Source organism: Pygocentrus nattereri, chromosome 22 (genome assembly GCF_015220715.1).
Source record: "Pygocentrus nattereri isolate fPygNat1 chromosome 22, fPygNat1.pri, whole genome shotgun sequence".
Taxonomy (NCBI): domain Eukaryota; kingdom Metazoa; phylum Chordata; class Actinopteri; order Characiformes; family Serrasalmidae; genus Pygocentrus; species Pygocentrus nattereri.
In genome coordinates, this window is record NC_051232.1 from 16,913,296 (window position 1) to 16,931,601 (window position 18,306).

General features: G+C 38.4%; 2 long non-coding RNA genes across 2 annotated transcripts; both read left to right on the forward strand.

Moving 5' to 3' along the window:
• The first annotated feature begins 719 nt into the window (after positions 1 to 719).
• On the forward strand, positions 720 to 9,874 carry LOC108434300. Its single transcript, XR_001858359.2, has 3 exons — positions 720 to 789; positions 4,357 to 4,471; positions 9,397 to 9,874. It is a non-coding gene; the product is annotated as an uncharacterized LOC108434300 (long non-coding RNA).
• Positions 9,875 to 13,699: 3,825 nt separating this feature from the next.
• On the forward strand, positions 13,700 to 16,862 carry LOC119262009. The gene is made up of 3 exons (XR_005129352.1): positions 13,700 to 13,824; positions 15,033 to 15,285; positions 15,691 to 16,862. It is a non-coding gene; the product is annotated as an uncharacterized LOC119262009 (long non-coding RNA).
• The last annotated feature ends 1,444 nt before the right edge of the window (positions 16,863 to 18,306 follow it).

The window sequence follows — 18,306 nt, forward strand, 5'->3', positions numbered from 1 at the left end:
GGTGAGTTAAAGTCCCTTGAGTGATTTTGAACTATCAAGTCATTTGAGGCCCATGTACCGTTTACATGGATACTCTGCTCAGCCACTGGCAGATTCAACTCAGTGAACTTAGCTGACATAACTCACTCCACCAATGTCATATTTACATTCCACTTAACTACTGGCACACACAGCCACTGGCGTAACTCGAGTAGCCCACTGAAGGTAGCCTTTTAGCAAACATTACTTGCCTAAATGGTCAGCAACCTAATGACACTATTAATGTACTGTGTACTATATTCAACCCCACAAAAATCTATTTGATCAAAGGTGGCTAAAATTTATACTGAAAAGGCAATCCATTAAAAATTTAGAGAAAGACAAATGCCAACTTAGCTTAGATGACAGTTCTGACCTAGTCACAGCATAACTTCAAAAAAGGAAAAGAAAAAAAAACTGATTTTTGTTAAAGCTATGTTTTGTAATTGTTATAATAGCAATATGTCATTAGATGTGTGTTTAAAAATATGTAAAAAGAGAAATAATTATGTAAAATGAAAATTCATAGGATTTTTAATGCAGACCTGAGTAATAAAAATGATTTTGAAAACAATTGAAAGGGTTAAAGTTTGTTCTTCTTTTTAACCCTGGCTCAAGGAAAGAGGAACAGGGAATGGTGAAACCTTTGCAGTGCACTATGTATGGGCATGACTATTAAAACTCTTTTCAATCATTTCTCGCACTGCTCTTTCATGATAGAGCCAGCGATTCTTCAACAGACAGCCAGCAGCTTCAATCACTTTTGTACAGGTAAAAAAAATGTATTCTTGGTTTTCTCCTGTCTTGTAAAATTGGTGTGCTTAAAAACAGGTGCTTGGAGAGGGAAAAGTACTGAAAGCTGATAACAGGTTTGATTTTCAAAACACCTACAACAGTGTAACCTTTTTAAGTACAGCAACAATCAATGTCTCAGCAAAAGGAATCTTACAAGAAACTAAACAATATTACATGAGCTATCAATGTGTTACAATTATATTTCAATCTCTTATCAAATCAAAATATCTAGATAGTAAACAATGATAGCCTTCAAAAAAAATATCTATAATAAAACTACAAGATGATTGGATGATTAGATTTCTAATATTTTTGGTTTCCTATTTTCTATACATCTTAGTCATATATAACAGATATATCCAGTATATAGGCATGTAAAGTTGATATAAAAAAGATTCTTGTTCTGTTAACCCAAACTTTTAAGGCAGCCCAGTAGCTAACTTTTAAATGGAAAACTTTCCTTTTACATGTTATTGCTATACATTGCTATATATTTTTCAGGGAATGATCCAATGAAAAACACGCCTTTTAAACTGAATTACTGCCACAGCAACAAATTCACATCACCAGCTAAAAAGCCTTGTTACTTACAGTGGCCCCAAGTGACTCATGCCATACTTAAAGTAATAGCATTTATTTTAAACAGACTTCAGCAAGTTTAACATACCCAACATGAGCCCATCAATAAACCCTCTGTAAGAAAAACTATGATTTTAACATTTCACCTTTGTGGATGCTTAGTGAACCTAGTATACAAGTAGTATTTTTATTTTTTTAAGTTATCACTTTGGAGATACAACAACAGCGATAAATATTTTTATTAATGTTTACCAATGATTTTTGCCCAAATACTTTTAGGGGCCACTGTAAGTAATATGACATGCGTTGGATCCCTAGTGCTTTTTCTCTTATTTTATATTTTACTCTCTACAGTGTGTAATGTGATGAAAACATTCAGCAAATCTGGAGAGATATCTGTACCTTAAGGGCAAGGACGAAAACCACAAGTGAATGTGCATGACCCTCAATCCCTCAAATGGTACTGCATCAAAAACCAGCATGGTTTTATGCTGGATATCACCATATGGGCTCAGGGATACTTTGATAAACCAAAGTAATCAGTGAATACTGTTCGATGTTGCATCCCCAAATGCAAGTTAAAGCCATACTACCTACAATATTATGTCATATGTCAAGAAAATCCATAAACACTGCTGACGTAAACAGCTCATCTGAAATGGGCTGATGCACAGTGGAAATGTGACAAGACAAGTAACATTTTGGACTGTTGTGTTCTCTCAGCCAAAGAATAAAAAGAACCATCAAGACTGTTACCAGTATAAAGTTCAAAATGCAAGTTGTGTCATTCTATGGGGGTGTTACTGTGAAAGTACCATTAACACTGAAAACATTATGGAGCAACATATACTGTTTTTAGATGCTGTCTACTGGAGCGAAATCCATGCTTATTTAAACACAACAACACCAAGGAACATTCCATACGTTACAAAAGCATGGCTGCATCAGAGTGCAGGTACTAGACTGGCCTGCTTGCAGTCCAGAATTTCAGTCCCCCACGGAAAAGAAGGACGTGTACAGTTGCACAACTCAAGACAGATGAATGGCAAAGAAATTTCATTTTCAAAACTTTTTTTCAAAAATTTAAAATGTTTTTTGGAATCTGTAGCATTTGGCATCACATTTGGAATTGACTTGCATAAACCGTAGCCCAATATAATCAGTTATGTGACCGCACGGTTACCACGGACAACAGATGTCAAGCTGCGAACAGAAGACATGCATGAAAGTACACACGCAGTGTGGATATACCACTCACAAAACATGGACCCATGCTGTGATAACTCACTCCCCACCAGCATGGGGTTTATATAATTATTCAGTCCAGCTATACCTGTATGCATGTAGCTTAAACTGCAGGTCTCTAAGGCAGAGCGTTCATTGTCTTAACTCAGCTGGCAATATGAGCCAGGCACTGGGTTCACCCTAACTCTCCTCGTATTACATTACAGAGTGTAGAGACACAGGAAGGTACACTCATATATCACTCTCTCGATGAGCACCTGAATGTGTATTCCTGCTGAAGTTGCTCTGGTCCTGGCAGTAAGAACTCTGTCAATTTTTGGTCAAGCATTGTTTGTCATGTGTGTCGTGTGTAATATGTGATGTGATGTGTTTGTTGATTTATTATTAGCTCAGAAAATTTTGTACAACAGATGTTAACCTTTTCAAATTTAACTATGTAGTTACGTATTTGACTAGAAGGAAAAAGTTTATGAAATAACTAAGTTGGCTTGAAATTAACGTTGCTATGAAATCTCTACTGGTTGCTAAGATGTTGCTGGGCCACTGCTTTGGTATCACATGTGGTTTGTTAAGGTGTCGCCATGTTATCCAATATGTTTGCTTGGCCATTGCTATGACATAACAGGTGGTCATGAAGGTGTTGCTAGGCTGGTATCCAAGGTGATTGCTAAGGTGTGGCTAGGTTGTTACTATGGTATTCCAAGTGGTTGTTGAGGTATTGCTAGGTTGTTCCTTTGATATCCCAGATGTAGGCTATGGTATTGTTATCCCATGCTGGTCGCTGAGGTATTGCTAGGTTGTTCCTTTGATATCCCAGGTATAGGCTATGGTATTGTTATCCCATGCTGGTCGCCGAGGTATTGCTAGGTTGTTCCTTTGATATCCCAGGTGTAGGCTATGGTATTGTTATCCCATGCTGGTCGCTGAGGTATTGCTAGGTTGTTCCTTTGATATCCCAGGTGTAGGCTATGGTAATGTTATCCCATGCTGGTTGCTAAAGCATTGCTATGTAATCACAGAGGGTTGTTATTATGTATGAGATTCTATAAGCGGGGGCAATATGAGAGACATCATTTTTTTTGTGACATAATTTATGGCTGTTAGATTAGAATTTTCTCAGCATTACACCATTAATTTCCTATGGGCATATGCAGTGTAAGTGCACTTTTCTTCACAGCCAAATTGGCCGATGGCCGTTATTCATAAAACCTTTCTTTTTCTGCTTCATTAAAAGTAAGAAGAAACTGGCAATTTACACAATGAATCATGCTTAATTATGCAACAACACTGGTATAGGCGGAGCATCAGCTTTCAAATACAACACAAGTGCACTTACCTGCTTCACATTTTTGCATTAAAATATGCACCCTTCAACATAATTTCTCTGCTTTAAGAGGAAAATTAAGGGGCTCAGAGTAAGAAACAGCTCATTTTGAATTACACCATGGTTTGCTTTCGACAGTTGATACCTGAGGCTTAAAATGTAAGGGCTGAAACCAATTGATGTAAATGTATTAAAAGTGAAGTTAAATGTTTTACATATTATGTACGGGTATGTTGGTCTGATAACAGAATAGTATGGATGATGGACATACTAGAAATACCAGAAAGACCAGAAATGCTAACAGAATGTGTGTGTGTGTGTGTGTGTGTGTGTGTGTGTGTGTGTGTGTGTGTGTGTGTGTGTGTGTGTATGTGTGCGCGCTCATGCGCTCACAGCAGATGGCTTCCCCCTTCACTGAACTGGAGAACTACGTCATTCTTTTTTCTTTACTAGTCTTCAGTCTGTTTACTCTACATGGCATGATACAAGAGAGATGCACAGCTACTACAGGTACTAACAAAACACATACACACTCATATGTCTACTTTATTAGAAACATCTACCCTCTATTTCCACTCACTGACCACATTATGAGCTCTACTTACCTAATAGCTCCACTGCATGCATGTAAAATTACAGACTTTAGCCCACCTGTTGCTGGGCAATCAGTTTCTCTGCCACTCTCTAACCCATTCATCAGTGAATTGTCAATTCAGCTTCTAACCACACCATTACTTCCCTGTAATTTACTGAACCCTATTAACAATAAATAGCAATAAAATAGCAACTGTATACTGTAACTTGTCACCTGGACCACACGATTACAGTGAAGTAGTTGCATTCTGCTGTAATTAAAATACAGTACGTCTGTGCAACTCAGTAAGTAGTAATTTATTGTAAATTTAGATATAAAAATTCATGTTTTAAATGTTAAAAGATAATATTTGCCATTATTTAAAAAAATGTTTATTCAAATATTTATGTCTTTTTATCTGGCTTATACCATAATGTTGTCTGGTACAGGTAAACATCAACCTTACAGTAATTTACTGCATTATTACAGAAAATATCTTGTGTTGATTTCCCAATAAAATGATGAATAAAGCATAATGAAATCCTGGTAATAAAAACAGAGCAAGGCATTATTTGGGTGGTGCACCTTTCTCAGCAACTGGTTGTGATCATGGTAGCGTAAATGGAGCTGGTACGAGTGTATTCGGCACAGCAGTTTTGCTGTAGTTTTTGCTCATGTTAGGTGTTACTACTAAGACCATGATTTAAAAAAATCTCTAGCCAGGATGATTAACACAAATTGATAAAGGTGGGCTAACATAGATTGTGCATGGAAAACAGCTAAGGTCAACTGTACACTGTACTTGCAATAAACACAAATTTTTAATGCCACTAAATTTAATGCTGTTAGCATACTTCCCTTGTTTGACCCATTGAACCATTTGTAGTTCCAGCCTAAAGCCCAGTTGCTTGCATCTGGTTTCTTTGATTCTCCAAATATAGCTCCCTCATTCAAAAACAGCTTTGAAATTGCAAGAAAGTGACAAAAAGTAAACACATTCTCAGCAGCATACTATCTTTGCATACCTGAAGTATGCAAAACAGCACTTAGATAAGCCAGAGGCATTTTGGAAACAAATCCTGTGGATTGATGAAGTAAAACTGGAATTTTCTGGCCAAAAATGAGCAGCATTTGATGAAAAGAACAACATGCCACCTGTTAAACATGGGGGTAGACAATGCATGAGTAGACAGAAGAATATTCTACTAAATACCTGCAAATGCTGGCAAAGCAAAGTCAAGCAGATGCTAAACAGAGGTTGACTTCCATAGTATTGTAAACAAAAGGACAATGATCTAAAACACACCTTAAAACCTTCAACCATACTACTTCAAGAAACACAAGCTGAAGCTTTTGGAATGGCCCTTACAGTCCCAGACTTTAGCATCACTGAAAATCAGTGGATAGATGGCCCAAGAATATTGCAGAATTAGAAGCTTTCTGCAAGGAAGTGTGGGGGCAAATTCCTAAAACAAGAACAAAAAGACTCCGAGCTGGAGATGAAATATATATTCCAGCTGTGATATCTGCCAAAAGATGTGTTACTAAGTTCTATTTCTAGTAATAGTACGAATTTATATTTTATTATTTTTTTATTGTTTTAAGTTGATCATGTTTAAAGCAAGTGTGCATGTGCAGAAGAAGTTTGCCGCAGCAGTTGTTCTTACTTCTTTCCACTTGAAAATGACCAAGATATATAATTTGGCCTCAGGTCCGCTGTAGGACATCTGTCTAGCACAAAGGACCTGGAAGACCCTCAACTCCCCTATTAGGAGAATTCCACAGTTCCTTTTTTTCAGCTCTGTGTTCATGTTTGGATATGTGGTTCTACAAAGGAAATTAAGAAGTTATGGATGAAAATATGACAAAATATGCATATGTATCCTTATGTCAGACACTGAATGTTTAAAGACTAACAAGCTAGATGTTGCATTGTTAAGCTCAGTGTGTGCATGATGCATATTGTGTTTCAAGGCTCATAAGCAACAAACCCTTTGCTGCTCAACTCGCATGTTATTTAATAGCTACCTACTCAAATAACCGCTTACTTACCGGTTGGTTCCAAACACATTAAAAAGCTACCCCATTAGATGAATATGATGACTGAAAGAGCATTCAGAAAGCTTGTCTTGTGTTTGGCCATTCGTGTCTTCAGAGGATGCAAGTGAATAATCTACTACTGTCATCATATCTTGATCAATATGTTGACACTTGACATATGATGTTTACATTTGAGAGTTAAACATTGAGCCAGACATTGTTTTTGAGCCTGTCAGTGACTCTACTACGTAAAGTTGTATGACATGGCTCGAATTGATCCTTTCAGGCTTTACAGGGCACAGGCACCATATATTACCATGTTTTTTCCCATCACATAAATGCTGCCTCAACTTTCACATGGCCTGTGACTTAACCAAGCATAGAAATAGATAGTACTTTCTGATCACTGGACAAAGACATGCATGAAGGATTCAACATAAACACAGCTGGTGGAGCCACCAGTCCAAATTAACCCTTTAAATTCCCAGGCTTATTACATGCTAAGGCTTGTTACTCAGTAACTACAGGGACTCCATTCAAACTGGTTTAGCTGTTCTTAGGTTATAGAAGCATGCAATGAAACTTTGGACCCACCGGCAGGCCCTGGCCATCTAAGGGTTAACAGGTTTCTCTAACTGGCTGAATAATGACATTGTTCTATAAAATGGCAGAAATAATTGCATATGAATACGTGGAAACTAGAGAAATGTGCAGGCCTTCATAACAGATAGCGCTGATGCTGGCAAAACTGGTAATATCAGTCATGTTATGCCTTTGGCAGACTATGTTGGACAGTGTTTGAGGTAAATCTGTTGATAAGTCTTGGATCAGCAAACTACAACACAAATTCACACTGAAAACTCCAGCTCTTCTTCAAACAAGACATAATGTAGACAGCAAGAAGGCTCCAACAGCAGAAGTTGAAACACCAAGCCACTCACGAAAACTGGAAACTGTTTATTCTGTGGAAATCACATGATTTTTATGTTCAACTTTCTATTAGAACTTTATTCATCACACAATTGCCAGAGACAAGATCTTTACTCATTAAGTCAGAGAAAAGAGGCTTGAGGTATCTAGATGGCCAGGTAGCTGAAACTTTAGCTTTAACTTGTTCTGTCATTTCAGGAATCTGTTCTCTTTTGTTGATTTGAAGACAGTTACTTTAGTTATACGGCTGCAACAAGATGACCTAATAGCAGTAAGATTAGCTATCCGTCTTCCTTCTGCATTCACCAACTAACAAAAATAAAAACATTTTAAACATCTTTTCTCCAAAACCCACTTTAAGGCAGGCTTAGTGCAACAAAAGCTCCTCGCACCTTCAAGCTACATCAGCACAAGTATTTTGTCTTTAAACTGGAAAATCTTACTCTAGAGACTACAAGTGGCACCACTGTAGAACGTGAGTAGCATGTTTACAACAAATGTAGCAACAGTAACATTGTTCTTTAGTTAAATTACATCCCTTTAACATCCCTTTTTTTCAGGCTGGGTGCCCTTTTTAAGACTAGTTTCCTCAGCAACACTACAGAACTTTGAGACCAATAAGCTGAGCATTACACTTTGTTTGACTGCATTACATTGTAGCAGCAATCTCAATAGCACACATCCTTATTATTGCTTTATGGGATCACCATTTGTTTTATATGGACTTTAAACGCAAATAACTGATAAGAAGATGAATATGAGACAAAAGTCCTGTTTTCCCAAAAGCTTACAAAGTGTGGCTTTAAGTGTGTTAATTTAGGCCCAATCCCATTTCTTATTTTCACCCCGTCCCTTGTTTATGAATGTCACCTTGCACCATGTAGCCCTAACACTTCACCCTACCCCTCAATCTCAATAAAAATCGGGACACCATACCCCTAGATGTGAACACACAAAACGGAGGGCTAAGGGCTAAGTGGTAGGTAAATACATTGGAATAGCTACATTACATTTGCACAGTGGTGGCAACATTTAGTATTGGAATAACTAGAGATTAACGTGGTATTAATATCAATGTTACATTTCATAAAACAACGAAGTAGCTATATTAGTTATAATCAATTTAGCTGTGTTTCTTTGTTGGAGTAGCTGCATTTTAATAATAGCAGAATCTGTCCACTGTACACAAAATTTAGTATCGGAATAACCTGAGGTTACATTTAGTTGCATCCATATTAATGACTGGTTTAATAAAATAGCAGCACAACTTCATGTTCATGTAATTGCATATATATATTACAGGTCTGATTTGTGTATTTGACCAGCTCTTTTCATTAAAAAGAGAGCATAGTTAGTGCAGTTTAAGTGGATTCAACCCAGCGCTGTTTGTGAAACTGCATAAAATGAATTTGTTCTCATATCAGTATTTACTGAAAGTGGCACTACAGGTTCTTTATAGATGGCAACTTTTCAGATGCCAGATACCAAGACATAATTAAAAGATTATATTATTTTGTGCCATATTGTCCACCACTGTTTGTAACTAGCATATAATTTCTGTATAGCTGAATTAGATGTGGCGATTAATAAATCATTATTTTAATAACACCCCTGTAAAAAGAGTCACAATGTGCTTCACAATAGTACCATCAAAAAGAGGAATGACAAATCTTCACATATTATAAACACCATAGTGCAGAAATAATGATACTGAAACACAAAAGGAACAGAACAAAGGGCTGACGTCACTCAGATATGGAAAAGTAAACTCTTTATGGCTTTCAACTGTGAGCCAGAGCCACGTGGAACCTAAGAAAACAAGTGCAACCAGTTACATAGGCATGTTTAATCTCTTTCTCTCTTTTTTCTTTCTCTCTCACACACTCTGAAGAACCAGAAGAACCACAACAGCCTGTCATAGTCTGAGCCCTACACTAATTTGTGTTGGCAAAAGATGCTGCAGGATATGTTCTGGATAAATCCCCGTTTAAAGGCTGTACTGGGATCTGTGTGGAAAAGTGTGAAGCATGGCAGGATATAACGGCCTATTGGACGTCTATGGACTGATCCAAGACCAGCTCTGGAGCCTACTGGACTGTATGGGTTGAAGAGGTTTTCTTCGGCTTTGATTCTTAATGGCACTTAATAACCTCAGGTGCTCCACAGACTCTGATAATGCACAAGTGTGTGTATTTGTGTAAGGGGCATGTCAGTGAGGTGTGCAAGTGAAAGGTGCATTATGCGCTGACGTGGTTTATGGAGTGCTCTTAGAGGCAGAGGACTTTGGCTGCTATGAGGAGACGCTTGTAGAACACAGTGCTATTTATACTGTACTTGAAGGCAATGAAGATGAAGACAGATTTTGGACTCTGAAGGTAAAAACAATACGTTCTATTCTGTCTTTCGAATACACTAAAGGCCCAAAAACTAATTTTATTTGTATGCAAAATGTAAAACATTGACTCATGTGTGGCTAGTTTTATTATTGCAGCCCTAGCTGTGTCCAGTGCAGTAAATTGTAAGTGAGATTATTGGAACAACTTATAATAGGACCAGTGCTAGGTTTCAAATGTACATTAACAGTTTCAATGTCAAGATTTGGGCTGTTATAAACAAATCAACCAGCAGTTACAAGGTTACAAGTGTTTCTCGATGCTTCTCAAAGAAGTAAGAAAAATAATTTGGAATTATTTCATGATACATGAGCACAAAAGTCCTGGGCCCTGTCCACTGTATCCAAATATTTTTGAAAATGTCATAGCGCTGGTGCTGGTTTAGCTGGTCAAAAAGCATGATTATATTGTATATAAAATGGATAGTTCTGGTCCTAAAATCTGATTGGCCTTGTTCAAAGCCACTGTTAAAATCGAAGACATGCACACCTATGACCACCTCACAACAAACTGTATTACTGTGCTACTAGAACTAGGGTGGGGAGCGAGCTCAGAGACTAAAAGATAGCGAACAGCCTAAACAGCTCCATCACTTATTTCACAGACTTGAATTAAAGTACTTATGGTATGATTCACTGTAAAAGTCTACAAATATGATTTGAATGGATTCAAATGTTCATGTTTCTGTCAGAACTAGTGTTAAACACAAACTGAATCCCAAACAGCTCTCTCCCTAAATACCGTACGAACTATGAAAGTTTAGAAATTCTAGCCTCTGCAGTGTGTATATATACACTACTCACAAAAAGTTAGGAATATTTGGCTTTCGGGTGAAATTTATGGAAAACCTAAAAAGTTCACACTACAGTGATATTATGTCATGAAAGTGGGGCATTTAAGTAAAAGCATGCAATGGAGATTTCCTCATCTCAAACAATTTATTGAAACAAAAGCCAACAACAGTGGTGGGTAAACCCCCCAAAAATGTCTCAATAATGTCAATGTCTCAATAACTCATGTGCCCTTGAGCATCAATTACAGCTTGACAACGACATCTCATGCTGTTTACAAATCGACTCATTGTCTGCTGAGGCATGGCATCCCACTCTTTTTGAAGGGCGGCCCTCAGGTCATTGAGGTTCTTGGGTACAGTGTTACGAGCCTCTACATGGCGACTCAGCTGAGGTTTTCTATGGGATTTAGCTCTGGAGAAAGTGCCAGACACTCCATCTGAGGTACCCCAGTCTCCAGCAGCCGTTCCCTAATGATGCGACCTCGATGAGCTGGAGCACTGTCGTCCACGAAGATGAAAGGCCTGCGTTGTTCATCCAGAGGCACAATGACTGGATTAATGATGTTATTCAGTAGTATGGGCTTGTCACTGTACCATTCACAAAGTGTAGGGCAGTTCTCTATTAACACCACCACCACCACCACCTTGCTGCTAAGCTCCTTGTTAGAGAACAGCAAGTTGTGCAAAAAGTACTGAAACACTGAACAGCTGGACATGTGCAATCAAAAGTTTAGAGAAGGTCACATTAAGTTCAACTGTAAATGTTAGAGTGCATTTTAGGTTCATCCTGAAATTTCACCCAAAAGCCAAATATTCCTTTATATATATATATAACTTTTTGCGAGTAGTATATATGGTTAATATGACAATATATTCTGAAATAGATTTTAGTATAGATTGCAATGTATTTTTAATACATTTTAATACAAAAATACAAGTCTATGTATATTTTTCCATTTAGGAACAAAATGTCTTGGAGCTGCCTTCCAAAAACATTTGCAACAAATTCAGAAAAACAAAGACATAACGAAAGCAGTTGGAGTATTCATAGAGCAAGATTTGCAGCCCTACTCAGTGGTTACTGAATTGGGGGTCTCGTCATCTGATGAAAAAAAACTGATCTGCTTTGCAGTGTCCCCTCCAACTCCTTATTGTAATTCCTGAACTCTAAGAAACATCATGGAGAGAATTAGAAAATATCCCTTATCCCTTGTTTTTGAGTGTCACCTTGCCCCTTAGAATTGAGTTACAAGGGGTAGTGGTTGAACTAAGAAATGGAACAACCCTCAAATAAAGAAGAACTTTACTGTCTATTAGCACTAGCGTACAGAGATGAGGAGCAGCGGCTAACAAACTGGTGCGGAACTGTCTCTGAATGTGGACAAAACTAAGGATATGTTTGTTGCCTTTCGAAGAGTGCGAGGTGACCACCCCCACTTAACATCACTGGCTCTGCTGTGGAAATTGTCAGGGGCACAAATTTCCTGTGTCCACATCACAGAGAACCTCACCTGGTCCCTTAACACCAACTCCATAGCCAAGAAAGCCCAGCAGTGCCTCTACTTCCTGTGGAGACTGAAGAAGGCTCATCTCCGCCCTCCCATCCTCATCATGTTCTACAGGGGGACTGTGGAGAGCATCCTGAGCAGCTGCATCATTGACTGGTCTGGGAATTGCACCGCCTCCAACCGCAAGACCCTACAGTATATAGTGAGGACAGCTGAGATCATTGGGGTCTCTCTCATCTCCATCACGGACATCTACACCACACGTTGTATCCGCAAAGTCACCAGCATTATGGACGACCCCCTCCATCCCTCACACAGACTTTTTTCACTGCTGCCGTCTGGCAGAAGGTACCGGAGCGTCCATGCCATCACTGCCAGACTCTGCAACAGTTTGTTCCACAGTTTGTTCATTGCCAATCGCTTCCACTTTATTGTAATACCACTGACAGTTGACTGTGGAATATTTAGTAGTGAGGAAATTTCACGACTGGACTTTCAATCAGTCTGAAAAACAATCAGTTTTGCACTTATGTGGTGATGTAAGGCTTGGATGCAGCTGCTTGGCCATGGAAGCCCATTCCATGAAGCTCTCAATGCTGTTCTTGAGCTGATCTAAAGGCCACATGAAGTTTGGAGGTCTGTGCGCACTATGTGTCTCAGCATCCGCTGACCCCTGCTCTGTCATTTTACGTGGCCGACCACTTTGTGTCTGAGTTACTGTCGTTGCCAATTGCTTCCACTTAATTGTAATACCACTGACAGTTGACAATTTCACGACTGGACTTGTTGCACAGGTGGCATCCTATCACGGTACCACGCTGGAATTCACTGAGCTCCTGAGAGCGACCCATTCTTTCACTAAAGCTTGCAGAAGCATTCTGCATGTCTAGGTGCTTGGTATACACCTGTGGCCATGGAAGTGATTGGAACACCTGATTTCAATTATTTGGATAGGTGATCAAATACTTTTAGCAATATAGTGTATAAGATTAAAGGAAAGTGAAAAAAAAATAGGAAAGCATGATGGGTCCACATAAATTAGAGAAGGAAAAGCACCTACAGGTTGCCCCCCGATTTCATACAGTAGCCACTAGTCAGCCAAGCAGCCATCTTTCTGAATGGAAAGTAAAGAGTTCATCATTTAAAAATGTTTAAATTTTTTCCTCAAATATAGATACCAAAACCATAGTGTTTACTGTGGCTCAAAAACTATAATAGAAACAAAATTGTGGGCCCACTGTATCGTTGCATCACCACTATTTACCTCTTAATACTGCAACACAGATCAACCAAATCAAAACAGTAAACTGGCTCATTACCAACTGCATGTTCAGAGCAAAAATTTGCCAATTCTGACCGGGCCACCTAATAATTACATTATCTTTGAGTAGTATAGTGAATAGCTCTCAACTTCTAAGGTGTTCAAGTATTAAGAGAACTTTTTGCTTTGTCTTGATGCTGATCTCCATTGTGTGTATGGGTGTGTGTGGGGGGGTGTAGTGTGTAGTGTGTTATGGAGATTCCCTTCTCAGGTTTGCAGCTGGTCTTCATCTTCATAGCCTTCACTGTGTTCTGTGTGTTCAGCATTGCTGCCGTCTACACATACACCCAAACAAACAACCAAGGTATGGAAACTAACACATATACAGTAATAAAATGTTGCTGTACTGAGTCAGTGGGGAAATCAAAGGGCCTTCTAGGCCTTCAGAGAAGGGAACTAAAGTAGAAGGGAACTTTAAAAAAAAAAGGTAGTGTTTCATTTTAGTTCAGTTTATATTTAAATCTAGTCATGCTTGTATTTACACTTTGCAAGTATTACAGTACTGCTCTTGTTTCATTGTTAGTTTTGATGGAAATAAGAGTTCAATTCTTCAAATAATGCCTAGTGGAAAACCGGCCAATCAGGAATTGTTTTTCTCAGCCTTAACTAAATAAATATAGCTAAGTGAGCTCTTTTACTACTTAGGACATCAAGAGCTGAAGAGATCACAGTAGATCAACAGTGACAGAGGAAACAACTAACCATATTTTGATTTCCAAGAAACAGTCACTCCAGGCCTTCTGGAAGTCCTAGACACATCACTGACTGAATCTGAACAGCTGTGTAATAAATGGGTTGTTACAAATGAATAAAAGCAGCGGTAGCTCTACACCAGGCCTCTATACTGACCGAGTCACTGAGTGTGTTGTTAGTGTGTTATTATTCAAGTGGTCATATAAACAGCATACTCCAATTTCTTGGATCAGGTTCGAGTGTAGAAAAATTAAGAAGTTAAAAATTAAGAAATTTGATAAAGAGAGCTGGATTTTAGATTAGTAATCGGATTTCTCAGTACATGTATACATATAGATGTCCCAGTCTGCGCATGTATGTGAGAACAGGCTGCGGTACCCAAAAATAAACATGCTGTGTTTAACCCTGTGAGACAACAACAGAACACTTTAGGAGCAACACTAAAACCAAACACATGCTTGGAGAAATGAATTAAAAAAGAATTAAATGTCCTTCATCTTCTAGATGTTTCATGTTAATATTTTCAGATGAAGTGGCTCAGTGTTTTAAAAATCATTGCGGCATGGCATTTCAGTTTTATGTTACGTTTATGTCATGTCTTATTCTGTGAGTTCATTGGCTGGTTGCAAAGCAGAAATTCGATCACTGCCTGACTCATGTAGACATGAAGTTTCCCGTTACCTGATTTGTGCAGCTATCAGATTATAAAGTGCATGTAAAATTTCTGAGCTCTGCGTCTTGGGAGTACACAAAGGTTTATGCATTATAGTTTACACCCAATGTAGTCACTTCCATATGTGTGTCTGTGTTCAATTGTAGATGAAAAGATGCACTCAGACCGGAACACAACTCATCGCAAAAGCAGTTTAAAATGGAAAACAAAAAGTGCTGTCAAGACTGTAAACCCAGATCTTCCGTGAAGACACATTGTACAAAGCAAAGGACCAGGTTCAGTACTTCTGACAGTGAGAATTTCTCCTGAGAAATTATGGATCTGCTAAAAAGGAAAAAAAAGAACATGGTCAAGCTTCTAGAGATGGAGAGCTTTCGCAGTGTCGATTGTTTATTTAAGGTGGGAAAAGGCAGGTTGATCCTCTATACTGTTTGTTTAGAATTAAACAAAAATATGCTTAGCATCCATGGGTAACAATAAACCAACATCCAGCTGGGAAAGTTGGGAAAAGAATTTTCCGCTTACCACTGTGGTACGCTGAATTTTCATTACAGTTCTATTGAAAGCAATTGTACATCCACTGCCAATGTGAATGTAGCATAAGTGTTTTCCTTGCTCTACGATATCTGATTCTTACAAAAGCCTTGCTGATTCCCTCATGAGTTAACTCAATTATGATAAAGCAGAGCAAACACTAAACAGTGCAGCCTAGACTTTTGATTTATGTTTGTGTTTTATATTATATTGACCTAATGGGTACCGTGTTCATGGAATTAAAATACTTTTCATAATATATTTTTCCAGTGCCTGTCTTCATCAGTGGTTCCAGTGGGTATTTAGATAACTATGTTAAGAAAAGAAACTATGTTGGACTGGCGACCTGTCCAGGGTGTATCCTGCCTTCCGCCCGATGACCGCTGGGATAGGCTCCAGCACCCCCCCGCGACCCTGAGGGAGAAGCAGCTTAGAAAATGAAATGGATGTTAAGAAAAGTCTCATGCTGCATTGTGAAAGGACAGAAGAGAAATAGTGGATGCAATAATTACGTAGGCTTGAAAGAGTCAACGTACTGTTCTTCATTTGTTTCTTCTTACAGTCAGAACTTTGCAATGATGCTTCTTCTACTTGCAAACTAGAATCACAGAAATACACTGCACAGCAATGGCCTAGCAACACCACCTTCGCAACCACCTGGAATACCATAACCTCTTAGCCACTTCCTGGAATACATGTCTAAATAAGAACTCTTTGCTGCTAGTTGAGGATCTAATTGATCTTTCCATGATGGCTTGACTGAGTATTATTTGTTTGTTGATTTTTGCTGGTTCCAACATTTAAATATACCCTGAGGGCAGATCAGAATGTTAGCACTATGGTATGACTATGGTATGGTATTTTGGTTTGCTCATATTCAGTCGACTTTAGGTGTTAATTCTGAAGAAGTTCTAGAGAAGCAGTGATAGAGAATAACCTGACCATCATTTACTTCCGAAAGTTAGAATGTAAAGTTGAACTGCAATATAATAATATTTTATAATATCTTAGGCTATGTTACTTAACAATTAATATCTATATTTTTGCATTATATTTTACTAAGTATATATATTAAAATGAATGGTAATGCACATACTATAATCTACAACTGGATTCTTCAAAGGTTCTTTAGAAAAGAAATTGGTTCTATATGGAACCATGAACACTCAAAGAACCCTTTGCATGATTAAAGGGTTCTTTGCATCATAAAATAGTTTTTTAGACTAATGGAGAATGTTCTGTTCTATATGGAGTCATTCTGAAAAGGGTTCTATATAACACCAAAAATGGTTCTTCTGTTACTACAATGTCACAATATAAGAACCCTTTGAGTGATACATAGAAACCTGTTCATAAAGGTTCTATATAGTAAGTAAGTAAGTAAGTAAGTAAGCAAGCAAGCAATATAGAACCATTAATAGCACATTTTCCATCAGTCTGAAAAATCAGTTTTGCACTTATGTGGTGATGTAAGGCTTGGATGCAGCTGCTCGGCCATGGAAACCCATTCCATGAAGCTGTTCTTGCGCTGATCTAAAGGCCACATGAAGTTTGGAGGTCTGTGCGCACTATGAGCCTCAGCATCCGCTGACCCCTGCTCTGTCATTTTACATGGCCGTTCACCTCATGGCTGAGTTACTGTCATTGCCAATCGCTTCCACTTTATTATAATACCACTGACAGTTGACTGTGGAATATTTAGTAGTGAGGAAATTTCACGCCTGGACTTGTTGCACAGGTGGCGTCCTATCACGGAACCATGCTGGAATTCACTGAGCTCCTGAGAGCGACCCATTCTTTCACGAATGTGTGTAGAAGCAGTCTGCAGGCCTAGGGGCTTGGTTTTATACACCTGCGGCCATGGAAGTGATTGGAACACCTGAATTCAATTATTTGGATGGGTGTGTGAATACTTTTGGCAATATAGTGTACCTGGTAGTAAGTCATCATCCCGAGCTGATGGTTACTTCTGTCTTTATTTATTTCCTTATTCGTTCATAATGAATTCAATTATTCATCTTTCTCTCAGTGCATTTACTTCTTTTTCATATCCCTCATATTCTGTTTATCACTGATTTTCTCCTTGAACTTTCTTCTGACAACAGTTTCCTTTCTTTAGCTCACTTAGCAGGCCCCATGTGCAAAACTGATGAGTCATGACAACTTGTTTAAGGGATATTTAAATGACTTCCAACTGTAAAAACTTCAATGTAATGGTCCTCAAACTCATAAGTCCCTCTTGGAAAGCCAATTAGAGATTCTGATGAGCTCACACCAGCATGGCAACACCCATAGAATAAGTAGTAATGGTGTGTTTTTTCAGCGGTTTTGAGTGGATTTGCCAGGTTTCTACTTGTGTATAGTTAAGGCTGGGCAATATGGTCAAAAATAGTCGTGATCGCCAAATTATTTCTGACTTTTGCCCCCAAGTGGTTAATTATCATCTTAAACTATCCTTTATGGCCCGAACATGACAAATACTTCCCGGCTGTGGAACATTTCACAAACCTGCCATGGGATCACGGGAGAAAGTTAGCTGTTTTTACAAGGTGGTACAGCATGGCTGTGATTTTCATATTTCATATAATAATATTCATAATGTAAAAAAGAAAAAGGATTGGTTTTAGCTGTCTGAGTGACTACCGGGTTACAAGTGCTAAACTATTTAACATCAGCTTAATACGAACAGTAAACATCAGCTGGTTCGAACAGATGATGTATCACAGTAATTAAACACAAGCTAGCAGAGATTTGGATTTCTCTATACTGGTGTAGCAGTTTGAGGGGTGAAAGAACAGCAATATGTCTGACGCTTGCTGTCTAAAACCTTTAACTGCAGTGTGTTTTTCTTGCGCAGTGTCCTCCTTTTAGTTAGTATTAAACTGA